Below are 27,959 nucleotides of genomic sequence, written 5' to 3'. Positions count from 1 at the left end.
CTATTATCACAAATGTCTGGGATTTGCTACATAGTAGAGCAAAACTCTGTGTTGTTCCAGTTTAAGTGGAAAAAAACCCAAATTAAATGTCTTATAAAACTCCTAAAATAGGAGGCCATTAAAAAGAGAAATACTTAGGCTGCAATCCTGTGATCCATGGAAGGTGCTGTGGTCAATCCCAGTTTGTTTGGTTTTTCTCCAAATTGGAGGGAAGGGGTATGCCAGTGTGGGCTGGGGGTAGCCATGGAGTAGCCATGGATGTACATAATTCACAGGCATCAAATTTCTGTGGAGTAGCTACCGTAGATCTGTTCTCCTCTATTGAAATCAATGGGAGGGAACTTATAATTTAAAGGCGGGGGGCGAAGACTCTTTGTTTTCTTTCTCCTCCATCCTTTTGAGATTGCACCAGAAGGGATGTTGATTCTTCATAAGCTCTGACAATTTACCTTTCAAGATAAATCTACATTTGGAAGTAGGATTGCTATGCTTTTCTTCTATTTTGAATGCCTTTTTAAAAAGTCAGAGGTTATAAATTGAGATATCTGTACACATTATTTCAGCAGCACTAAATGAATGATAATATCATTAGGGAAATGATTGGTTCCAATATTCTGGAATGGATCCCCCGTGGATACGAAGGTCTAACTGTAAGTCCATTGAAGCAGGGTTTTTTTGTTTGTTTGTTTGTTTTAAATAGGAAGTCTGTTTGGGTATTGGAAAAATAAAGTACTTCTGTAGATTTGAGTTTAGTGGCATTATATTATTCTCAATGCCAACTTTGGTGAAGATATATCACACAGCAACAATTTTTCCAGTTTGGGAGGGGAAATGTACTCTAGTTTGTATAACATCAACCAATTTTTTTTACTCACAGTTAAAATATTCTTATTTCATTAATACATTTATTCATCCATTCACTCTTTTTTTATTATTGTTCACTCTATTTTTATGCTAGTCACACAAAATACATTTTCTGAGTGTTAAATAGAAGTAAATGAAAAAATATATAAGAAAAAGGAAAGGACATTAAACAGCAGCAGCAACAACAACAACAACAATCCCACTTTCTCCTCAAATCTGGGACAAAAATTAAAACCAAATTGAAATTGCATCAAAGCAAAGCCCACAATGTTTGGTGAAATTCTGTAAAATTGTTGCTAACAATTTTGATATAGCAATTACATCATCACATTTGGGAGCTTTCAAGTTTTACTGCCAGTACACTGAGGCTGGGATTGTCTACATGGGCAAATGGCCCAGGTTCCTCCCACCCAGCCTCATGTCATCTAGTGCAGATGGTGCAGGTCAAAACCCCTGGACAGGATCAGGCCCACCTGTGAATACCTGCCTGTTCACAGGCAGATCTAGAGGATCCAGCTGCCTCGATTGCATTTTGTAGAGAGGTGGGATATAAATAAATAAATATTATTATTATTATTATTATCATCACAGTAATTTAGCTTTGTTTTTTTGCGGCGTTTCTACGAAACTGTGGCAAAACTGGGCTGTACATATGCCCTTCCCGCATTCCTTACCTTTCCTCAGTTGATCCATCTGAGAATCCTCCTGATCACCCCAGCTGACATGGAAATGGGGCACCTGGGTATGTGGGTGCAGCTAGGTGCCTTGTTTCCATGTCAGACAACTGGGTGGCTTCTCAGATGGATTGACCACGAAAAAGGTAATAAACAGCATACTACTCCCGAGTCCTAGGTCAGTGCGGGGATGGGTGTGTGAACACCCATCTGTCCCTGCACCAATCCAGGGGCTAATCTGGGTGAGCACTAGGGCCAGGATAGCACATCTGCTCAGACCACATATAGCAGTCTCATTTTAAGTAAAACTAATTCAAAGAAGACTTTCCAATCAACACCGAAGTTCTTGTAGTTTGGTGAACTGATGGTGCTAACTATCATAATATAATGAGCATGTAGATAATTCTTGCATTTTTGTGGTATGAAAACATCAGAAATGTTAAATCAAATCATTTGACACTTAGGCCCGTTACAAACGGGCCTATAGTACGGATGCTCCTAACCCTAATACGGACCAAGTCTGTACAAAAAGGCGGCACCCATTCTACACTGGGGCTGCCATCTTTACGTAGCGGATGTGCTGCGGACGCATGTTGCGCAGCACATATGACGCTGTGAGTGCACCATTGGCTCCTCACGGCATCATATCTGCGCCGCAGAGAAGCGCCATTTTGGCGCTTCTTATTTGCAGCGCAGAGGAGCCTCGCGCTTTGTACGCTGGGGCTCCTCCGCGCTGCAAATGAAGGTGGCGGCAGACCGCCCCTTCTGGGTGGTCTGTAACGCACCTATGTAATCTACATTTCGAAAGACCCCAGGTATTAATGTGTCAGGCTTAGGAAACTGTATCATGATTATATCAAATATATAATTTATTCTGTCAAGCCTTCCCTCACATGTCCTGACTGTTTTTCCCCTATGTATTGTGTGTTGTATTGTATTGGATTTTTAGATTGACTAGTAATTTTTTAATCTGATTTTATGAGGTTTTTAATGATGTATAGTTATGCAGGTTTATTTAGGGTGTTTTTTACTGTGAAGTTTGTTTTCTTTTAATTGGTACTGTATGCATTTGTATTGCTGTAAACCGCCGTGATCATGGGAACGGCGGTATAGAAATAAAATCTCAATCAATCAATCAATAATTAGACTATGCCTCTCTCTTTTTGTTTCTACCCCTGTAAGAAACAAGTAGGGATTATATGGCGCAGTACAGTTCGCTAAAAAGAGGCGCCTCCCTGGCATTTCTCTTTGCTCCGCAGGAGCGCCACAGCAACCAAATTAAATGGCGCTGCTGCGCAGCAAAAAAGAAGCGCCCAGAAGCGGCTCCTTTTTGCGGCACTGCTGTGATGCTGCAAAGCACCAAAGATGGCGCGGTGACGTCACAGCTGCGCCGTGCCATTTGGATGCAGAGCAGCTGCAATGTCATCATTATGTGCCCCATTTGTATGGCATTGTGCAGCTGCAGCACACCCGTTATCTGCTGGGGTTGTGGGGCATATGCACGCCCCGCCCTCAAGCAACCCTAGCACGTCATGGGCGTGCCGCAAAGGGCTCATCTATACCGGGCCTATGTCAAGTGTTGAACAAGTAACTGGAATAGTGAGCTAGATTTTCTAGTGGCCACTGTTCTAATAGATGAGCACAACATTTGCAGGGACAGCTTTAATAGGTGAGCAAATTCAGCTTTCCAACTCCTAATTAGCTAGGCATCTGTATAATTTTCCATTACTATATATGAAAGAAGATTTCAGCTTTTGGAAATGACTTCAAACACTTGTTCAGTTTAGCACCCCGTATTCCACCAAAAGATTCCCAGTGCAGCAAACTGTGTTTCAGAAGATATATGATGGGTGACACCTGGTTGAACAAGACTACATGTGGAAGGGAACTGGGAGTCCAAGTAGACCACAAATTCAACATGAGTCAACAGTGTGATGCAGCAGCTAACAAGGCCAATGTGATTTTAGGCTGCATCAATAAAAGCATAGATGTTTATCACACTATACTCTTATAGTGCTACTATTCCACTTTGACTGCTCTAGCTGCCTCCTGTTGCATTCTGGGATTTTCAGTTTTAAGGAGGGGTATTTAGAATTCTCAGGCAGAGAAGTTCTCTGCCTGAGAATTCTAAATACCCCTCCTTAAAACTGCCAATACCAGAATGCAACAGGAGGCAGCTAGAGGAGTCAAAGTGGAATAGTAGCACTATAAGAGTATAGTGTGATAAACACCATAGTGTCTAGATCAAGGGAAATAATAGTGCCACTCTGTTCTGCTCTGGTCAGACCCCACCTGGAATACTGTGTCCAGTTCTGGGCACCTCAATTCAAAAAGGACATTGAGAAACTAGAGCGTGTCCAAAGGAGGGCAACTAAAATGGTGAAGGGTCTGGAAACCATGCCCTATGAGGAACGCCTTAGGGAGCTGGCGATGTTTAGCCTGGAGAAGAGAAAGTTAAGAGGTGATATGATAGCCCTGTCTTAAAGGGATGCCATATTGATAAGGGAGCTAGCTTGTTTTCTGCTGCTCCAGAGACTAGAACACGGAGCAATGGATGCAAGCTGCAGGAAAAGAGATTCCACCTCAACATTAGGAGGAACTTCCTGACTGTAAGGGCTGTTCGACAGTGAAACAAACTCCCTCAGAGTGTAGTGGAGTCTCCTTCCTTGGAGGTCTTTAAACAGGGGCTGAATGGCCATCTGTCAGGGATGCTTTGATTGAGATTTCCTGCATGGCAGGGGTTTGGACTGGATGGCCCTTGCAGTTTCTTCCAACTCTATGATTCTATGAAACCACTGTGCCCTTCAGCTATATACTGTACTGGGTTGGTTGTACCTATGTTACTACAAATCAGAGTAACTGTGATCAACTGAAAATCGGCCAGAGATCTATCAGAAGCTTCCAGTCTACTATCTGTTCACACTTACATGTGGGTAAGAGGGAATATTGCTCTCAATTTATGGATCTTTGCCAGTCTGGATTTAGGCTGTGCTTAAGAAATGGAACAGCCTTGATCTACCATCTATTTTAGGGGTGGGAAAGTGTCATCTGCAGAACATGCGTGGACTCTGAGCTCTACTTTTGTGGTTCCTAAAGCCTCTCAATCTCCCCCTCCCATTATTTTTTTCTGGCTGATTTTTGGGTGATAATCTGAAAGACTAATTCTACTCATATGACCATTTCTGTAATTTGGGATCTGGGCTGGTGGGCTCCTATACATTGCATCACTAGGACAATCTAGGAACATGGTGGCACTCTACCTATAGAAGTCTTCCTAAGGAACTCAGATTATATATTTATATAATGCTTAGCATTAGGCAGGCTACTGAAAAACTTTAAGTCATGATAACTTCTTATTGTTTTAAATCAGTGGGCTCCTCATTCTGCTTTTATGGTTCTCTCCTCCTAATTTTTGTTGTTATTGTTGTATTTTAAAGTGTTCCGTCTTTTAAAAATATTTTGAAATTGTTTGTAATTTTAAATTGTACATCACTTCAGGATCTCTTATTAGTTCAAAAAGAAGCTCATGCATTTTAAATACATGTATGTATGCATACATAAATAAATAAATGGGTAAGAATTAGGGTCCATTTTCTTACAAGTGTCAGTGCTATAGTTATGATATTTTTTAAGTAGCTGATTCTGCAGAATGTGTCTATATGTAAGTAAAGGCTTGCATATATTTCTAGAGTACTGTGTGTATTTTGTAGATGATCTTGAAAATAAAGGGTTATTTGGGATTTGAATTTGTCTGTTGCCAGACTTAGTGGACTCTTACCTAGATTTCACACAGCTTTGAGCCAATCTGTATAACAAGTAAAGGTGCAGGAGTCAATAAAGACGTTACCATGCATTGGTTTTCAACTGCTGCTATTAGTTGTCTGATGTATAATTTCAGATGCTATGGAAACAATTGCAGTATCTCCTTGTTTCATGAAAATTCACCAACTTAACCCAGGCACCTCAGTTGGTTCTTCATTAGACTGATAACTGTGCCCTTCTTATTACTTGTAAAACTTCACAAAAATAGACAGAAAAAATAGGTAGTAGCCAACAGCAGCAGCAGCAGCAACAGTACATTAAAAGGGGGTGGGGTCGTTTTGCTTGTTTCAACAAGCATACAAAAGTAGAATTACTTTTATCTTTTGTGTTTCTTTGAAAAATTTAAAAAGTTCCAGCCATGAAGTGCGTATGTTGCTTGTCAGGTGTATGAATCTGAAGGCAATATTAAATATATGTTAAAATGTAGATATGGAAAATATAAAAAAGTGTCTATTCTGATGGAGTGACAATAGAGCTTCAAGATCACATAATGCGAGAACTATTATTTTATTGTGTTATGAATGAGACCATTAATAAAGATAGACATAATGGAGTTCCATAGGATATTACATGTTTTGAATTTTTTTTATTAAACTTTTTTGTTCTGGGAAAAAATTCTGTTCATTTATGTGCACAAATTTGTCTCTGGGCACTCCCTCATTTTTTTAATGAGAAGAAAAAACTTATTGTATACAGTATTGTTTCCAAATGGATCTGAAGATAATGACTGTACTTTCTTCATTTCGAATGCTTATTCTTGCTGTGCATCAAATTTTATTTGTTTTTTTTAAAAAGAGACTTCCATTTGTTATGTACACATTTGGACTTTTAAAAAATCATATCCATGAAATACATTTACTTTGTAAGTTTCAGTGAAGGAATATAAGAGTTCATTTGATATGCTTTACAAATTTCATTGTAGTTAATTGTCTTTGGAAGATTGGTTTTTGGATATAGCTCGTATTTCTCTTTAGCTTGAAGCAATTTTTGTAACTTTTTATGTTAGTCATACTTTTAGAAATGGAACAGTATCACAGTTCCTAAAGCTACCTGCTGTATGTAGCATAATCATGTGGTAGCTCTGAAATTGTCATTGTGGTTTTTTAAAAAAAAATACTTGTCATTTGGGAGATAAATGCCTCTTTTCAAGCTGTGTTCATTTTAGATTTAGAATTGGTTCTTACAGTGCCTTGTGAAGGCAAGAATGATGGATAGAGGAGGCTCAGTGATTCAACAGATTTCTTGACTGGAACATGATGTGGTTCAAAAGCCACATTCCCTCTGGGGCAGTCTGGTGGGGCCCACATTTTACCAATGGATCACACCTTCCTCCTTCATCTTCATTAACCATCTCCCCCTCCCCCCACGAAGATCATCTCTTTCATTTCTATTCACATGCAACCTTCTTCATCCATCCACAAACATGACGTTTCCTGCTCTTTCATCTTTTGCCACCTTATCCGCAGAATCAGGTTTTTTCCCTACTGCCACTTCTTGACCATATTCAGACGCTATGCCAAGTTATTGATTTACTTTGTCTAATTTTTGTTTTGTTAAATGTCTGAATATATCCCAGCCCCAAATCACAACATACTGTTTTCAGCACTAAACCTTACTTGCATTAACCTTGGTTTGTTGTTACACCTGAACCCAGAAACCTGACTTATCCCTGGTTTGTTTTGATACCTACACACCTGCTGTTCAACAAATCAAAGGGGAACAAGGCAAAAACAGCTAAACAATGAAATATTTCCACAGGCTAACTTACTCTCAATGGCACTCCTAATTCATCAGTCTCCCTATCAACAGGTTTCTGTGTCCACTTGATTTCTCCCACACTATCCCTCACTCAACATTTAGACTGTGTTTCTTTGCTGCTGCTTATTAAAGGCAGGGAGTTTTAAATTTAAGAGACAGCTGTGTAATACATTGTCTTCTAAGCAGAATTTCAAGTTTAAAGAAGTGAGATAACTTGTTATACTGCTGGAGATAAATGCCTTCTATAATGAAGAAAAGAATTATTATTTTTACCTTTGGTGACTACAGAAAAAGCCACTAGTCCTTTAAAAGTCAAATGTACAATCAGGGCAGCTGCTCCAGGCTGCTCTTGGGGTAGTGTACTTTAACTGCAGGATTGCTAGTCATAGTCCTGAATCTCACTCAGTACTGTCCAGGGTCCTGAATCCATTTACCTCCAAATAGATATCTGTCATCTAGTTCCCATTGTGCCCACTTGTCTGAGACCTTACTTTTCAGAGGCAGCAGAACTTCCGGTAGAGCAAGATGAACAGTTGCATTCTGTGACAACCTGGCAACTGTTTTTATGAATATGAAATTTATGTGCAGTAACCACAGGTTTGAGGTAGACCATGGGAATCATTCTATCATTGTCCTAACCAGACAGCTCAGTTGTTACCACTGAGATACACCTCATTGCCCTTCTTGGAGCATCTGTCCAGGTGGCTGCATTCCAAAGGCCACCAGTATCCACCACACTTATTCCTAAACACTACCAGCACTAACATCAACCTTCTGCAAAGGTCCAAGTTAGCAACAGTCATCATTATCAACAGCAACAACAACACAATACACCTATCTATTGCAAAAGAAAGCAGTAGCCTAGATTAGATGCAGAGGCACACATGCTACTCTGTGGAAAGCCCTGCCTCACACAAGCAGACCCATGCATAAGCAAAGTGTCCAGAGCATCTTAAAATTACTAAATGCCACTGCACAGAAGATAATGCCCAGTCATCACTCTGTGAAGGGTAAGCTTAAGGAACAACAACCCAGCTCTAGTGCTCTTGATGGTAAAGTCTCTTGGGATGGGCCTGCTTGGGACACAAACACATTTGCAGAGTTGGAGTTGGTAGTTCTGGAGCATGTTGACAGACAAGAACAAGATACGTTCCACTGGACATTAAAAAAAACAACCGCCAATGTTATCAGATTACAATGTAAGCCTCTTATGCCTGGTTTGTTTCTGGGCACAATTCAAAGTGCTGATCAGGATATGTAAGGATCCATGCAGCTTAGGTCTAGACTATCTGAAAGACCATATAGTCCTATAAAAACCCGTAAGAACTCAATATTCAGAGGAAGGCTTTCTCTTGGTCCTTCCAACACTATAGGGTCTCTTGGTGAGGACACGAAAAAGAGCTTTCTTAATGGCAGCTCCCATCTCTGGAACTCCTTTTCATGGGATGCTAGGCTGGCCCCCTCCCAGTATTCTTTTCACTGATGGACAAAACTCTTTTTGTTTCAACAGGCTTTAAATATGTATCCATGCCAGGGAGGCTTTTTCTGTTGGGGTGTGCATGGCTTTTTGGTTTAAAAAAACACCTTTGTATGTTTTTAAATAATATTTTATTGTTTTTGTTGTGGCTATTTTGATTGTTTTGAAAACTGTAGTGTAGATTTTAACTGATTTCCTTCTGTGAGCTGCCTTGGATTCAACTATCAGATAAATGCAGCATATATAATAAATAAGTAAATATGAAGTTGAAGGCTTTCATGGCCAGCATCCACAATTTTTGTGGGTTTTTCGGGCTATGTGGCCATGTTCTAGAAGAGTTTATTCCTGATGTTATGCCAGCATATGTGGCTAGCATCTTCAGAGAATGCCTCTTTGATGTCTGAAGATGCCAGCCACAGATGCTGGCATAACATCAGGAATAAACCCTTTTAGAACATGGCCACATAGCCCAAAAATCCGCAAAAATTATAATAATCATGCAAAGGAAGAAATCCCAATCAACCCACTGCTGCTGAGAGGAAGAGTGGAACAGCTGAATGGCAGTAATGAGAGAACTGCAGAACTTTCATTTGAGTGCTGCTTTTTCCTCTTCCTCCTTTTTGAGGCTAGAAGCAGATTCACCATTTACAAGTTTCTGCAGGGCATTAATGAAAATAAACATAATGCAGTCAGATATTTCACAGTAAGAGAGCCTTTGCTGAGGACAGTAGTAATAGCAAAGTCGACTACTACTCAAGAGTACTGCTCCCATTTTGGGAGAAAGGCTGGATAAAAATAAAATAAATAAATAAAATATAAATTAATGCTATCTTCCATTTTGTCCTAAAGAGTGATTAATGTTTTATGAGCCCAAGATGAGCAAAGAGCTGACAATGATGAAAACATTGAAAACGCTGAAATTCTGGACCATGTCAACCACTACCATGTCAGGATGCACAGGGATGCCATTGAAATCCACAAACATCTGGATAATTTCAACCGGAAAGAAGAAACCCTTAAAGTGAACAAAATTTGGCTACTAGTCCTGAGGAATAGCAAAATAAGGACTCAGCAAATGCAAATGGGAAACCACTCAGAGTCAGGGGCTTTCCCAGTAAATAATGATCACCAATTAGCAGACACTGATCCTCTTTTGCATTAGCCTCCCAGCCTGAGGCCGGCCATCAGCACTGAACAATACACATGCAAATCACTCCTGCATTCCCAGGCTCACACAGTATATATAGACTCACTTTTTCCAGGCAAGCATTCTCTGAAGATGTCAGCCACAGATGCTGGTGAAACGTCAGGAAGAAAATCTTCTAAAACATAGCCACATAGCCCAAAAAAACCACAAAAAAATAGAGGGAGAAGGGGTTTGATGCTGCCATTCTCCAACTACATGGCTGAAAGAAAAGCTCACTCCTCCCTCTGTATCAGCTAAAGCACACCAGCTTGTGGAATGAAAGAGGGAATGATTGGGTGCAGCTTTCAAAGAATTTAATTAAGGCAACTCAGAAGACAAGGAGAGAATATGTAAAAATAAATAAACAAATAAACAAATAAATAATAACAGGCTAATGTGTGAGGAAACACAGGCATCTTGACATTATAGCTCTCCTTTTTGTATCTGTAAACCTGTTCAATCTCCCTAATATGTGTATAGCTAAAGGTGGTAATGGGGAAGTCATTGCCCACATTATCCCAACTTTCCAGTGTTTCTAAGCACCCACATGGACTTTAGACTTTCATGTGCAGAGTGAAAAGATTTGAAGTAGCCAGTGAAACTGCTAATGGCTGATAGTGGTTACAAAGCTCCTGTGAACAGGAGTACTGGCAAGACTGAATTCTTGCTCACAAGAACTTTGTAATCCTGTTCAGCCAGATATAGATTCAGAGCAGATATTCATGTTCTAACATAACTGTATATTCAGATGCTTGGGGATGTTGGTGGGGAGGGGGGGGAGACAAGGCTTATATGCCACTCATATCCCTGTTCCCAGTTTTAACCTTACACATGCCCTGGCAAATGCCTGAACAGCCTATAGGGGCACACAGTAAAAGACGTGTTGGGGGCTCCAGTCAAACCATGGAATTCATTCTAAGTGGGGGGTCTGTTGATGTATTTAAGAGATGTATATATGTAGGACTGTGTGGACATGGAGGCAATCAGGGGTTTTGTGGTGCACTGCTGGAACCATGGCTTTCCCCAAATCCCCTCTCCTAGTCATTCATCTCCTCAGCTATGCATATGAACCCCATAGCAGCACCCACAATAGGGTCCCACACCTTCACACTGTTACTGCACAACAACTCCCTCCACAATAAAATCTCCCTCCTTTCTAAATCAGATCAGAATAATTCCTCTGCCTAAAGATCTGCCTGGGATTCTGGAAAAAGCAGCAATGGGGGTGGTGGCAGGGTGGTGGAGAGAAATGGAGAAAAGGTGTAGGAGGCACAGTTGTTTGCTGACTGGAATGTTCCTAATTAGCTTTGTTTCTGTGGTTAAAAAGCTGTCTTTTTTTGAGAATGTTCGTAAAGTTGATATGACAAGAAGGCCCATGCAAATGTTTACAGCCAGGAGCCAGCCCTACTCCTGTGGAAGGAAAGCAATCAGCAGTTTATTTCTTAAGCCCCACCATTCTCAACTCCAAAAGAAATGTTTACAAGAAATGTTAGCGATAATTGCTGAACTTAAGGGTGCAGTAAAAATATTTCAGGGCTTCTGTCTGTGGTGCACTAATTAAAAAAAGTGTTTCCAATACAAATTGTGAAGCTCTGTCCAGAATCTCGTACACCCCTGTGCTCAAAGCCCAAGACTGAAGAGACTGTAAACCTATGGCAATCAATGCTTTCCCTATCATATACCTGTCCTCCTTCAACTCTTAAAGATCCCTCTTATTAATGGTACCATGCACACATGCTGAACCATTTAATCATCACTACATTTTCTGGGTGTAAAATTAGTTATGTGCTTATTGGATGACTTGATTGTAGAGCAATGTGAAGTGTTATGTAGGCTGAATTGGCCGGGGGGGGGGGGGATGCTCAGACATTATCTTTTCACTGACAGTAATGAGCTGCAGGTGGATAAAGAAGTGTACATTTAAAAATTACCAGAATATGTCAGAACCTGACAAGTACATACACTTTTCAGTTAAAAATAGCCAGTGACCATTTCTTGAAATGAGGAGCTCAGGGTAAGTCTTGGTGCAAGCTTTTACATTGTCTGAGGGAGAAAGACTTTCCTTCTCCTCTCCCTGGACTTGGCTTTTTATTTTGGCAATGAACTAGTGGCAGCACAGGCTCCTTCTTCAGAAGATAAACATATTTTCAGTGTGCATGTGGCATAGTGGTTTGAATGTTGGACTGTAGCAAATCCTGGAGAGCAGGACCCTATTCTCTGCTCAGCCATGAAACCCACTGGGTGACTTTGGGCAAGTCGCACTCCATCAGTCTCAGGGGAAGGCAATGACAAACCTCCTCTGAAAAAGTCTTGCCAAGAAAGCCCCATGACAGGCTCACCTTATGGTCACCATAAGTTGGAAATGACTTCAAGGAACACAACACCACCACCACCAACAACAACAGCAACAACAAACAATTTTTATGCTGGCATCTCAACTGCTTTGCCCATGGTCTCTGGCCTCCTTCAGAGGAGAGATGTGCAATGAATGTATTGAAAAGCAGCAGCAAGCAAAAATGTTCCATGGTGTGCAGGGTAGTAGGTGGGTGAGAGTAACAGTGTCTGACCACTAATCCATATCAGGAATCATAGTGGCTGTAGTGGTAGTAGATTGCAAAGAGGTGACCCATTCATTGTCAGGAGCTGAGTCTTGTTATTGCTTTGCTTGCTTATGACATCTTATGTGGTATTGATCTGGACGAAGGGATATGTATTCCTAAATTAATTAGTAGAACTATTGCTCACATTCCTTTGGTAGTTAACAAGCAGAGGGGAATAATGCAGGACAGACTGTGCCTGGAGATTCAAGGTTGGCCTCATGATAACAGATGATAAGAAGAGAAAGGAGGGGTGACATCATGGGAAAGAGAAGCTAAGAGATCTGCTAGCCTGGTCAAAATTTGATTTATGGTGTGCTTTAACTATACTGTAATAATGATGGCCTCTCAGTCCTGACAACATACATCTATGGAGTACATCTATAATTTCTAAATAAAGGTTCTCTGATTTTACTACTGACCCCTAGATTTCTGAAACCAAAGTATTCATGTACATGACATGCATAATTCCCTGTGGTTCAGCCATGGCCAGAAGAGTTTTACGGACAAGAGGCTTCATTTCAACACTTTCCATGTAGGTTAGAAAATATTAACTAAATTAAATGTGTAACTACTTGATAGATCACATTTCAAAGGCTTTGTCGAACACTAAGTGGCATAGTTTTCTATGTATTTACTTCATGACTAAAGTTATATGGATATTTTGTCATAATACTGATATGAATTTCCTCAAACCCTTCTCAGAGCTTTGTGACCTGAATGCTGAAGTTATGTCTGTCATATTTTCTTTGCCAAGTTGCAAGATCAGCAGACTCATAGAGCTAGCATATAAAATCTTGTGGTGGCACCATATTCACAACCCGTTTCACCCAACTTGTCCTGATAGAGCTTTCACTGAATTTATCACTTTGACATATACTAAAGTACCATCTCTGATAGCTAATATCTCTGAGGGGGGAAAGAGCATGATGGCATCAGCAGATCACTAGATATTCTTGGAGTGGGGGGAGAATATCCTGAAATAGAAAACTAACATAGTTATAAATAGATCCATCAAGAGGCAAATGACATAATGACAGTCATATGGTCCTTTAGACAATACCTACAAATTCTTCCTAGGTATACTTGGTTCTTGATGATATACTATAGTGCAACCTTACTACCTCCAAAAACATCACTTGAAAGGAAAGAATTCCTGAAGAAATTTCCCAGCAGTACCTCATTTTTATGATACCAATTTGACACCTCAGGTAAAATCCACACATAGAGAGTGTGTTAGGTTGTGAGTATGCATCATGAAAATTGCTGAGGCTGAGCTAAATGTGGATTTGTGTGGCAGATGTTTGTTGCATGCATTATTGAATGGTGACTGGTTGATAGAATGAGGGGTAATTTTGCTCTCTGCTAGTGAGGTGTAAAATTTCTCCTTCCGTAAGCTGATCCCTTATGCCATGTGTTTGTTTTAATAAATATGTGAAAAATCAGCTAAGTTGCTTCTTAACCAAGACTACCTTTATAATTAGTAAAAAAAAATCTGTTAGTATTTCTTTTCTGTGAGCTTCACACTTTTTTCTTTTCTTTTTTTAAAGCTAATATTTCATAATAATTCAAGCTAGCAGATTTTCTGAAGTTTGTTTTGAAGCAGAAAGAAAACTTTTAGGCTAGCATTTCATTTGACCCATAATGAGTCAAGAAGCTAACAACTGATGGCAAAACTTAATTAAAATGTTTGACAGATACTGTGCAGTCTTTAAAATTTAATTACATAAGTGAACGGTTGTATCCCTGAATGAACCTGCTGCTTTAAGGATAACAAAAAATAATTGCCAAACCAGTATTACTCTTAAGACCCTTGCAAGTTGCCTAATTACCTGTATCATCAAGGTAACATTATTAGAAAACTAAATATGAGTGAGATGTTAATGGCATAATAGCAAAGTGACTCTTCATAGTCTGTTGGCATATTGGCCTATAGAGTGTGCTACACTTTATTGGAGGAATTGTCCAAATAAATTGTATAGGATGTTTTCCCAGCCACCCTCAAATGATAAACTGCATTGTTAGTAGGTACATAAATGCTCACATTATATATATGTGGCTTCCTGTGGAAGAATATGTCATTACTGTAGCAGGGTTTACTGTCTTTACTTAGTGGGTCTCTAAATCAGAGTGGACCCATGAGAAATCAAGATTTTGGTGTGTAGACAAGGTGGTGGAAAGAGTACTGAAAAGCACATTAAAAGCAGAAAATAGCAAGGAGACAAACTCTACATGATCTGAGATGGCCAACTGTTTATTCATTTGTTTGCTTTTTTTAAAGCTCAACATATTTTGGCCTCAATAGGAAACAAGAGTAGGGAGTTTTCAACTCCATTGATTTCTGTTGAATGGCCTTGAAGAAGGCATTTTCTTATTGAGGCTGAAATGTTTTAGGTTTCTTTTTTAAAAAACTGAGTAAACAGTTGACCATCTCAGAGCATGTGAAGCTTGGCTCTGACTGTTTTCTTGACTCCTGACAAAAGCAAACAACAGTTTTACAAAACACATTCTTTGATTTTGGTGCAAACCTAACTATTCACTGCTGTACACTTAAGGGTTTCATAAAGATGCTGCTAAGTCTGTCTAGGGACTCGTTCACACAACACAGTTATAGCACTATGATTCTGCTTTAACTGCCATGGCAACATTCTATGGGATTCTGGGATCTATGGTATGGGGAGGCACTAGAAGAGCTCTCTGGGAGAGAATTCTAAATTCACCTCTGCTCTGATGCCGCAACAAATTACAATTTCCAGAATTCTATGTCACTGAGCCATGGCACTTAAAGCAGTTTCAAACTGGATTATTTCTGCAGTGCGGATGCAGCCATAATGATTCTAGAAGATACTGGTATTTTCCCCTTTCCACAGTCTTTCATACACACAACATACTAGTCAAACTAACAAAAGTCAGAAGGGAAGAGTAAAAACAGATTGTTTTTAATAATAGCACATCTGAGATAAACAGTGACACATGGAAAAATAACTTTGGTTTTCTTTCACATTTGGAGGAGACAAAGGCTTAAGAAACTCGCAGTGTGTTGGCATTTTTTGTTTGCAGCAATGGCTCTCTTAAACAGCTGGGAAAAGAGCCAGTAGTATACTATAGGCTGCTGCATTATAACAGATGATTCAAGAACTCACTGGCGAGTGTTTTGGTAGTAGTTTTGTTCTTTTCTCCTTGGCGGTTAATCTGAGTTCACAGCCAACATTGTTTGATTGGAAATTTACAAGATCACTATTTCCTTCCAAGCTTTGTATGTGCTGTGGAAGTGCCAGAAATCATTGCAAATGGAACAGCCATTTCCTTGGTCTTCCCTGAGCAAATAATAATACTGTTGTGTGTATGTTTACGTGTGTTTAAACCTGTGAGTTTATGGCAACCCCATGCATTTTTTTTAGGCAAGGAATACTCATAAATGATTGTCTATGTATTCCTCTAAAATGTAGTCTACAGCACCTGGTATTTGTTGATGTTCTCCCATCCAAGTACTAACCAGATCTGAGCGTGCTTCGCTTCCAAGAGCAGATGAGATCTGGTGCCTTTAGGGTATTTAGGCTAATAGTGTTATGTAGCATCAAATCCTTTGCACACTTGCCTAGGAATAAGTCCTGTTGTTGATAACTTGGAAGAATTTATTTTTAAATAAACATGCTTAGGAGTGCAGTGTCACTCTTTAAAACATGGATGAAAATTATGTGAATATATTTGTGCTTTTGGGCTGCAATTGCCAGCATTCTTCAATACTGGGTATGCGGGCTCCAGGAAGCTGGAATCTAACAATATCAGGAAGGTTACATTATTCTCACTATTGAATAAAAAAGCAAGACCTATTTCACTGAAACAGGATCCAGCTATTGGCCATGCCTACCTCTCTGCCACATTTCTAACAGTATGGGCACCAAGAAAAGGGCCTTTGAATTGGAATATTTAAGCAAGCAGTTCTTGGTGTATTATATTTCCTAACCATTTAAATCTCTGAAGATCAAAATGAGCACCATAAATTGAGCCTAGAAGCAAATGGATAACAAAGAAGCATCATTTTGCTTGGTAATGTAATTGTGGCTCATCATTCAATCTACTTGCTCTAGTGAGAATCCTCCAATGATATGCTGAGCCAAGTGGGACTCCTGGACTATATTTCTGTGAAGTTACTGTTTCATCGTACAATGCAGTAGTATAATTGTAAGAACAGTTGCCAGGTCTTTACTGCCTCTTAAGAATCCAGAAATGTGTGAAGCTACAGAGCTTCTCAACTGTTCCTCTGCCAACCCCTTCATAAAATTTTCTTCCAGTTTAATCTGATAAATGTTTAACTGTTTTCTTTTAAAATACCAAATGCAAGTGACCGAGGAAATAGTAGAACTGTGGTGTGCAGGTATAATGGCAATTTAAACTTTAGCTGTCTTAGAGGTGCTAGAAGGAAGGAATTGTACTGAGAAAAGACTATACAATTCTGGGTTGTGTGAATAGTAATCAAGTGCAAAGTAGTCTTTTTCAATCATTGTTGCTGTTGTTAATGAATTTATAACTGTTGAGAAACTATGATAAGGAAATATAATTAGATAAATCAGTATGATGTGGAGGTTTGAGCATTGGACTATAACTCTGGAGATCAGGGTTCTGTTCCTCACTCAGCAATGGAAACACACAGGATGACCTTGGGCAAGTCACACACACTGAGTCCCAGAAACTCCCCATGATAGCTTCACCTTAGGGTTGCCATAAGCAACTGCACATTGGACGTCTAATCGCCATGCTCTATAGAAAACACACCGTTCACTATTTACAGTATGTGCCACCCAGAACATACTACAACAATTCATTGATTACAGCCAAGCCGACCAATGCAAATGCATCTGCTCAGTCCCAAAGGACAGAGACCCAAGACTCTAGGATTTGCAGAAGGAATTTCTCAAGCTACAATATACACCTAAGGAGTTAAAGAGACAAATCATAAGGCAAGGTTAGTACCTAGGAACAATGTACATTGATCAAATATAGAAAATGACAGAAGATGCCTAATGGTCAGCTACAGTCCCCAACTGAGACCACTCAAAAACATCCTGAATGAGCTACAACCATTTTTGGAGAATAATATAGTCCTTTCATAAGCTCTGGGAAGCAGGCCTATTTTGGCCTACAGACATACTCTAAATCTTAAACACTTTTACTCACAACAGGACACATTACATGGATGGTAATGCAGATACAAGACCTTGCCACATACCCAAATGCCACATCTGTTCCCACATCTACTCTCACAAAAATATTACAGGGGTCAATAATATCGCCCACAACATCAGATGTTCACCCTTCTATGTGATATATCACATCCTATACCAGCAGTGCCCATCTATACTCTACATCAGATAAACAGGACAGTGTCTATGCAAGAGGATAAATGGGCAGCAATCTGACAACAAAAATGGCTGTATCCAAAAAACAAAACAAAACAGTGACAGAGCATTTAAGAGTCCTCATGATTGCAACAAAATGAATCTTCTGAAAGAAGAAACTGACATGTGGTAAGCAAATTTATTGCTTTTATACATCAAAAATAACTAGCCACTGTAAAAATCTGAAAGACCTGTAACATGGTGCCTAGAGTTATAGTTCAGTATTTTACACTGCTCCAATAGTCCATTCCACCACGAGGGTTGAATATCTTGTTCAAAGTTAGTTAGATCTTCAGACCTTCAGGGCAACTCCAGATTAGATCATATTGTCACAAATAAGGTCTCAGAAGGGTGATAACACTGTGTCAGTTGTGTTGCATGATGAGGAAAATGATATTCCACATCAGGAAAGAGGGAGCATTTCAAGGAGCTAAGTACAATAATTAAGTCAGTAGTACAAGACATCTGAATGTTTTGACAGAGACTGCCTCATAATTTTGAAGCTAACTGTCTTGGAAGTAACATTCAAATATATTTATGGAAACATCCCATTTTAAGTTTTTAATTATTACAGTTGCTGTTGATGCCATCGTCATTAAAGGTTCAGGTGAAAGTTAAAGTGGATGTTTGATAGACATACACTCTGACTGCTTTTTCTCTTGGAGGAATTTCTGGCTGCTGACAATTAATTCAAGCATTCCTTGTAACAGGCAAGAAGTTCATGGAGTAATACATCTATAAAAGGTTAAAGGGGATGGTTGCTCAGTGATGACAATTAGTTTGAGCCACAGGGTATGCTTTCATTAGAATTTTTACAGCATTAACCTAGACCTTGTCCGTTAAAAATGAGACACTTTTTAGCAAGGAACATTTTATACCAGTTATAACTGCAACAGAAGTATTGTTGTTGTTGTTCCAGATCTGTTTGGCTATGTAAGTCTGAAATTAATAGATTAACTATCAGGCTATGTTTTTCAAGCCAACTGTTCTCCTTTTCACATAGGGAGTTGAAGGAATGGTATCAGTAAACTACTTCTGTCATTATATCAACACAATTTTTAAATATTCAGAATTCCCACAATAATGTAATGCTAGAGTGTGTGTATTGTTGCCTTACATAAGGCAATAATAAATAATGTGGATGTGGGTTTTTGTTAGGCATTTTGAGCTGCTGGTTCTGACTCTTGGCTTCCTAGACCTTTGACTGCCTTTGAATCCTTGACCTTGGACCGGACACCTTGACCAACCCTCTGTCACTCTTGACCTCGGACTAGACTAGTAGTATTGCTCTCTGCAATCCTGAACTTTGGACTGGCTAGTGGCTTATTCTATTCAGACATTGTTTGGCATTGTTGCTTGAGGAACTGCTTCTTGGCAGCTCAGCGTGGTTTCCTTTTGCCAGGCAGGCTCTTATCAGCCGTGTGAGTGTGTGTTGGCAGCATTCCTGGACACTGCATTTTTGAAGCAAAAGCAAGATCGCAGTTTAATAAATATATGAAGAAATGATGCTTGACTGAGAAATCAGCCAGAAGTTGCAGAGTCAGAAATCTTGGTTCTGTCTGCAGAAGTCATACTGCTAACTTTTTAAAGATATTAAAATAAAGTTTTGTTGTTGTAACACAGAGGACTGATTTACTAAACCTATGGAAGTGAGAGGTTCTGACATATACGTGTATTAATGGCACCCTTGGTTTCTTCATCCATACTGTTATTACCTGCTTTGCCCTGAATCTTTGAAAGTGAACCAGCCTTTCATAGTAATGTTTCCCTCTTAAAATACTGCTAATAGTTGCCTTTCCTGCTATCTGTGACAATGTTTTTGTGAGCACTATTACCAACTGTATCGCTCTGAATATATTTTCCTGAAGAGCACATTTTATCCAAGTACAATCTACAGTGTGTTTCTCTTATATGGCTGTGCATATTTAATATATTGTAGGACCACTAAGCCTGCTGATCTGTGTAAACACACAGTGTGCTCCTTAACAATTGTTGCCATCTTTTAATTACATATTGACCCGGAGGCCACTGATTCAGGTTTCCTTTGAGTGTTGTATCTCTGCAACTAGATGAAGTGCCGGTGTTTGTAGCAGCTCATCTTCTTTTCAAAGTCCTTGCCTTCTGCTTTGTGCTGATCCAGCAGAAGAAATGTACCCATTTTGGCAAACAGCCACACCAGAGTGGCTTTCAGGAAGCTATCTTCAATAATCCTGAGCTGACTTCTGGAACACAGTTTGCTGATACAGAATGTTACATCAAAAGATATTTTTCCCATTTCCTGCATATCTGAACATACTTACTGTCCTGGAAGTATTAATGCAGCTAACTTAACACAGCTAACTCTAAACTGACTGTATTCGGCTCCTAGTCTGTTTTCATTTAAATACAGGTACAAAGACAACTGTAAGTGTAAATCCATGTTTACTTTCATAGGTTATTAAAATTATAATTCTCCCTTGATTATTTTTGAGTGTTGTGTGTGTCTGTGGTGGGATACAGACTGCCCCTTTGGGGCGGCCTGCACCTGCCCCTTTCCCCGACGGATCGGGGCCTCAGCGGCCATAGTGGCAGCCCCAGAGGCCCTGATCTGCTGCTTTTCCAGGCCTTGGGGAAGCGGCAAAATGCTGCTTCCCCGTGGCCTGGAAAGGGTTGTCCTTGCGGCTTCATGCCCCAAGGACACCCCAACAGCGGCGGGGAAAGGGAGAAATGGGCTGCTCGGCCCCTTTCTCTCTGTATCACTGGCACGGCCGTTTAAAGGCTGTGCCAGCAATACGTGCGGCAGAAGTTCAGTGCCGTTGAAAGGGCACCACAAGCGCCCTTCAGTGGCGCCAAAATGTAATGGCTGCGCCGCGCCGTTTGGATGCGACACGGCCGTTATTTCAAAATGGCAGCGCCCGTGTGTACAGGACGCCTCCATTTTGACACCCTCATCACGTGCTGCATCCTTGGCCAACCCCTAGCACGTGACAGGGGTGGCACAAAGGCCTATTTAAATCGGGCCTGTGTTAGTTAAAGCCATCAAGCCTCCACCAGTGTATAACTTCACATAACTCTACCTTTATGACAATATTTTGAATGCATTGTTGCTGGAAATGTCTAAACAGTAATTTCTTCAGTGGAGTAGACACAGAACATCAGGGTGATATGTTCAGAAGATCTTTAAGAGATAAGAAAATAAGGGAATTTCCTATTGAAAGCCAAGAAAATGTTGGAATCAAAATATTATACATTTAAGAAAATAGTTGGGACATGTACAGATTAACACATCCATACTGATTTTATTTCATAAAATTTGTTCTGTGGTCTAACATAGCAAAAGCAAAATCCTGATTGGCTAATACAGAATAAACTTGTTGTTCAACATAGCCTTTGTTATCTAAGCCTTCCCCTTGGCCTTTCAGGTCCAACCCTCCTTCTCCACATGTTGGCAGAAATGCTAAACCAGAGACCTAGAAATAGATCACAGCCTTGCTTAAGATAGTTGAAGGTTGCAGTTAAAGGCAGATCTATAAATAGAAATGTTAAAAGCACAACATAGCATACTAATTATAACATACTAATATATTGAAAAAGACACAGGCTTACATTTAAATCAATAAGCATCATGTGTCAAAGCAAAGTTTACAAAAAATGCAAACAAAACACTTGTGAATGCATATCTCCATAAAATACATTTAACATTATTCTACCAAAGACAGTGAGCAACATACTTAATGGTAAAAGCAGGTGATGTATAATTACTTGTTGCTTTACACAAAAGTAAGCAGACAGTAATCTATGTTGCTGCCAGAGCAAACCACAAATAAAAATCACCAACTGTGGTTAAAGAAGTTCTTGGGGCTGAAAAGCCTGACATATACTTGTCTCAAGGGCTACCAAATATATCCAGAGACAACTGGATATGATAGAAGTAACAATCATGTGAAAAGCTCATTCATAGTAAATAGTGAGGACTGTTACAGATCCATACCCTGCTCTATTGGGTGTGTATTCAAATCCTTTGCTACAAAAAGTGAATTCAGTGTGGGTTATGTCCCATTATTTAGTTTGCATTGGAAGAAAAGCTTTCATTTGTGCCATTGGAAGCTGTTCTGCTACTCCAGATGGCAAGATGCCTGCTTACTTTTTAAAAGCCGCCGGCACAATTACTTGCATGAATGGAGTCTCATTTAGCTTGGGCCTCAGTTACTTCCAAGTACAGGCTACAACCTTCATTTCTTTATCAAGCTGAAAACTCTGCCTTGGTTTGTGTGTGGCTTTCATGTGATTATTAGTTTTCTTTGTATGACTAAGGCAGGGTACACACCACCAGAAAGAGGCATGTCCCTGGTGCCTCTCTTTGCTCCGCAGGAGCACCGCAGCAACCAAATTGTGCGGCGCTCCTGCGGAGCAAAAAAGGAGCACCGGGAAGTGGCTCCTTTTTGCGGCGCACTTCCGGCACCCCAAACAGCCAGCAACAGTGTGGAGGAGGTGCAGCTGCGACACCTCGTTTGGAGGCGGTGCAGCTGCAACATCACTAGTATGCACCGCATCTGGTGGGTGTGCTGCAGCTGCAATGCCCTCATCACGTGCGAGGGCTGCCAGGCATGTGGGTGCTCCACACACCAGGCAGCCCTCGCACATCATGAGGGCACTTCAAAGGCCCGTCTGTTCCAGGCCAATATCAACTTCTTTTTGATTCCATACTGGGTTTCTCTTCTTCTACCTACCTCCTACTGTCTGCTCCTAAAAATAGTCTCTTATTACCATCCCTAAATAGCTTAGGATCAGGATATGTGACAGACCACAACCTTCCATATGTACTTTCCCAATCTTTCCCATCTCGGTGTGATATTCTGTTGTATGTTACATCACTGAAAGAGGCGAGGGTGGTGGTAGTGTGGAATAATACCTTTTCTCAGGCAAGTTTCTGCTTGTGAAATTCATTCCTTAGGGAAATTTAATTATGCCTTCCTTGCACAGTTTTCAGTGAGCAGTGAAGACATTTCTTCCACTCGATGTTTGGTTTTTCATGATGGCTGCTTTTACAGTTTTGTAGGTTTTATTTTTCATTGATTGTTTAAACTACACTTTATGCCATTGACTGTTAAAAGGCAATGTGAATAGTTAGTTAAATAAATAAATAAATAAATAAATTTCAGTGTACACTTTCCTCTGAAAATAGACGTCTGTCTTGACTTCTCAAACAGACATATAATTCTGAACCCTGGAATATTGTAGACAACATTAGGGCTGAAGGGCAGGGTATAAATACCATAATAAAAAAATAAAACATTATAAAAAGCTGTTCCACCTGCACAAGATAAAAACTTGGGGAATTCTATCAGTGTGATTCTTGTGCAGATAAATATGATGGGTACATTCCTGCTTTTAATGTAACATTGATAAAACTGAAATAACTGTTGATTATTTTCATATGCAGAGTTGATATCTTTATATAGTTGTTAGATGTTCAGCCTTTTCAACTTTATTTTTCTGACAGCACAAATATGCCTGATTTTTCCTATAGCTAGTTTGAGAGAAAGGGTTCTTAAGATCTGGCTATTACCACCAGTTTTGGTTATAGGCTAATATCCTCAATCTTAAATTCAATGTTAACATGCATATGTAAACTACTGTACTAAAAAATTGTCAGGATATTAATTGACATTAATTACAAGGAATCTGGAGACTATAACAAGAAGTTTGGAAGTAAGAGTTATACATTCAGTTTCAGATGCAGACCTGTTTTAGAAAATGTGTCTTCCGTTATGTTTACCACATAAAAATAAACTTCTGTTTTTTCATTTGAAAATTTCCCCATGTTATATAGTATAAATAGCTACAGTATTTGTCATTGTTACAGTCAGGGAATCTATGTTTATTAGAAAAAAGGCATAAAAACATACTTGTGTAAAAAAATGAAAATATTTATTAAATGTAATGTGCCGTGTGTCTGTTTTATGGATACTAATCCTTGTTTGTCTCATTCTCTTGTGTGAGAATGAAAATCTGCAAAATTTTGTTTCTTCTCTCATGTTGCAAAGGCTGGTGATTTCTCAGCAGGCTGTCATGATGTGTCAAGACTGCCTCTCCTATCAAGGATAAGACATTTTGAAAATATTCTTCATTCATTTGGATCCAGAGTTTCAATTATACACATACTTTCTGATCAGTTGCTGCTGGTGGCATGTTGTTGGTGAGGAGGATATCTTTGTAAATTCCTCTTCCACCTGACAATTTGTATGTTCTATCAAAAATCTGCGGAAATGGTTTGGGATTGTCTCCAGAACAATGTGAGAGGATTTTCTGGGGCCTATAGCAAAAAAGGGGAATCAGCAAAGTTCCCAGTGCATTTCCACTGGGTAGATTCTTTTGAGGAAAATACCTCACTCAGTGTGGTCTCCTACAGTGGAAGAAACTAGTTGTGTTCATACTAAAACAGGCAATAAAACTGGACAATAAATTGTTTTATTTTATTTATTTAAGATATTTCTGTATTGACTCCCAGCCCACAAGGGCACCTGAAGCGATCAACAAATAAAGACAGTGAAGCAGGACAAATTACAAGCACCAGCTTACTAAACTAATATAATTGGCCAAATATTTCTTCCCCATATGATCTTGGTTTTATCTATTGTTTTGTCTGATTGGTGGGTATCACGTTGCTGTTGGTTTTTTTGCCCATGATCTCATTAAGTTTAAATATTTCCATATAACGTTTTAGTGTCTGATATTGTTTTATTGACTCTAATAAACTGCTTTGAGAGATTGTGTATCCTGACAGGAGGTTCAGAAAACCAATCAATCAATTATTTTGGTGTAGAGCTCTTTTTAAGGAAAGTCAATAAAAGCATTTGAACAGTATATACTGTTTATGCAGCAATGTAGCAGAGTTTTTGAGAATCATACACTGATGGCTTTAAATCAGTGGGATAGTGCTCTGAATATTTTTTTTTTCAGAACATAGGTCTGCATTTTGCAAAGAAGAAAGATATGCCAATCAAATGCAGTAGTCACCTTGGCAATTTGCAGTTATATGTATCATTGTACATATTATAATTATGATGGCAGCTTGCATCCATATCCATTATGTGGACATGTTACTTTTGAAAGCATATTTCTGAGTGATTTATGAGAGGACATGGAGTGGACAACGAATAACATCTGAGAGCTGAAGAAGGCTACCAACCACTCAATGGTGTCCCTGCACCAGGTGTCACAGGGCTCCAGGAGACGGGGCTTCCAAGGGTGGCATGCACTGTTCTGCCCAACCTTTTTGTGATAAGGAAAAGGATAGGATGGTGTGAGGGGGGAACACATGCAGATGGCAAAGGGCAGCGGGGGATGGAGCACACTCAGGAATGGCATGCGGAGGAAGGACCCAACCAGATGCTACCCTCCTTCTGGGGTGTCACCTGGTGCAGGCTGAACCATTGCATTCCCCACTGCCACCACTGTTGATCACCATTCCCAGTGCTGGTAGGAATTGCCCTGAAACAGGGAGAGCAAATTTTGCTAGCTTCCAAAATTCATAAAATATTAATAAAACATTTTAATGTTCACAAATTGATTACACAATGTCCTAAGCTATAGAAATCCACCCAAATTTTGTTTTCTTGATGATAAATTATAATGCACTTTCTTAATTTGATGGAATTTTACATTTGAAATGTTAAAATGACTGACATTTAATATCACTACCATATTGAAATCTATACATTTTCCAGTATGGCTCCATATCTGAAACTGTAGTGCAGAAACTCAGAAAAGTAGATGACCTAATCACAATATACAGAGAGGTTCCTGCTGTCAAATACAGAGATGTCTATTTGTCCAAAGTATTTTTAGGGTCCATACAGACAAACCAAAATAAAGCTGCTTCAGGCCACTTTGAAGGTATGCTGTTTAACTGATGTGTGCATCCTAACAGTCCAGAAGCCATGTTAAAGCCATGCACCAATCCTAAGTACTGGAGCACACCATTGGTGCAGCTTCTGGCCTCTTAGGAAGCATGCATCAGTTAAACAGCATACCTCCAAAGTGACCCGAAGCAGCTTTATATTGGCCTGTCTGTATGAGCCCATAGTTTAAGAGCTATTGTGGTGTAATGCTTTGAATTGGATTCTGGAGTGCAGAGTCTGATGCCCTGCTCAGCCATAGAAATCCACTGGATTCCCTTGGGCAAATCATGTCCTCTCAGCCTAAGAGAAAGGCAAAGGCAAACCGCCTCTGAACAAATCCTGCAAAGAAAACCCCATGATAGGGTTTCCATAAGTTGGAAATGTATTTAAGGCACACCAAAACAATCTTTTAGTTTATCACTTCTATGAGGTTTTTAAGAATAGAATTTCTGATTGTAAAAAAAAAAAAAAAAATCCCAAACTCTCATGGTGAATGAATTACTTGAAAATGCCACACCTACAAAATTTTCTACCTTCTGGGACAAACTACTATACTGCCTTGCCTTCTTTCGGTTCTAGTATGTTACCCCTCCACTCTTGAATAACTTTTACTTTTCTCTTCTTTCTTGACATGTCAACTGCATCTGCTGCTTCACTAGCCTTCCCCAAAACAAGCAATTTTCTGACCAAGGCATTTCTTCTAATTCTTTCTTTCCATCAGTCTTCTGAACCTTCAGTGGGCACAAATGGCCCATAGGATGCTTTAAAAATAGAAATTTAAATATTTCATTTGGAATAAATAATGCAAATCTGAGCAACATTGTGAAACATAACTGTATTTGCATCCTTATTGGTTTAGATAATTTATTCTGCATATATTTTCATTAGCACCTATTTTATATGTATTTATTCATGTACCAAAAACAATCCACACTGAACAAAGGGCTGAAGGGAATGCCAAACTAGCATTCAAGAGGTGGAGCAAACAGTTTAGAAAATGAATAAAATAAAGATAATCACAATAAGCTGATGATTCAGTCACATATTTTTACTTAACAGTGCCAAACACTGATAGCTAAATTGTCTTGCAGCTTCCCCCCTCTCCCCCTGCAAAAGACATCAAGGTAAGTAATGCATCCCTAAATTCTGCTAATTTTCTAGCAAACAGTTAACTTCTAGACTACTAGCTCTTTTGGCTGTACTCCTTAAATCCATTTTTAAACCAATCAGGCCTTTGTATTCCACCTTTCAGAACTTTAGATTCCTGTTCTCCTCACATATACCCATTGAAACCAAACTATTTTCCTTGGAGGTCTTTAAACAGAGGCTGGATGGCCATCTGTCAGGGATGCTTTGAATTGGATTTCCTGCATGGCAGGGGGTTGGACTGGATGGCCCTAGTGGTCTCTTCCAACTCTATGATTCTATGATTCTATGATTCTATGATTTCCTTGTGATTTCATAGTGCTATAGGCCTGAGACAGAGGGTTCAAAAGGTCTGTGGAAGGACCTCTGTGGTGCCGTTTGTGCTGGAGCCATGGTGACCACACATGTCCGGCCCCAATCTGGGCTGTTGCTATGATCCTGATCCAGGCTGCAAAACAGGAGCAATTTTTTTTTTTTTTTTTTTTTTTTTTTTTTTTGCTCCTTTTTGACCCGGTTCTTTTGAGAAGATGAGGTGCTGGTGCAGCTTCTGGGCACATTTGGGGCTGGAAACTGCATCATTTGGCCCATCTGTTTCAGGCTATAATGAATCTGGAAAAGCCAAACATGATTGGTCCTTTGCCTCCACCCATGTTGGGCAATTCACACACATTCTTACATCCGTCAAGTCAGTGTGTATTAGTCTATATGTGTGTGAGAGAGATGGGGAAGAATAATCAAGAAAAGAGAGCACAGAGAGAGCAGGTACTTCTGAAAATGCTAGTTAGTAAAAATTGGCAAATGAAATAGTCATAGGATCATAGAAGCATGCAGTCATAAAATCATGAATCCTAAAGTTGGAAGGGGCCTTATGGGTTATTGCCCATCCTGGAAGGGGCCTCATGGGCCATCCTGCTTAGTACAGGATATCCAACTGGAGCATCCTCATCAGAGAGTTGTCCAACGTCTATTTGGATTTGTCCAGAGAAGGAGACTTGACCACCTCTCCAGACAATTGGGTCCATTGCTGAATTATCCTTATAGTCAAATGCACTAGCACCCAGTGAGTTGCATTATTATAATCATATGGTTACTTTGGTAAGTGAGAAAGAAAGGATTCTGATTTGTTTTTCCAGAATAATCTAATTCTCACTCT

General features: G+C 39.6%; 1 protein-coding gene across 1 annotated transcript in view; it reads left to right on the top strand.

The window, feature by feature from the left end:
- The window catches only part of SGCD (sarcoglycan delta), a 712,416-nt gene that overhangs the window by 282,385 nt on the left and 402,072 nt on the right, over positions 1-27,959 (top strand). The window lies entirely within an intron of this gene.

The sequence above is a fragment of the Sceloporus occidentalis genome, unplaced genomic scaffold, assembly GCF_023333645.1.
Source record: "Sceloporus occidentalis isolate IW3139 unplaced genomic scaffold, rSceOcc1.0.p SCAF_1, whole genome shotgun sequence".
Classification (NCBI taxonomy): domain Eukaryota; kingdom Metazoa; phylum Chordata; class Lepidosauria; order Squamata; family Phrynosomatidae; genus Sceloporus; species Sceloporus occidentalis.
This window is presented reverse-complemented; position numbering and strand designations above follow the sequence as displayed.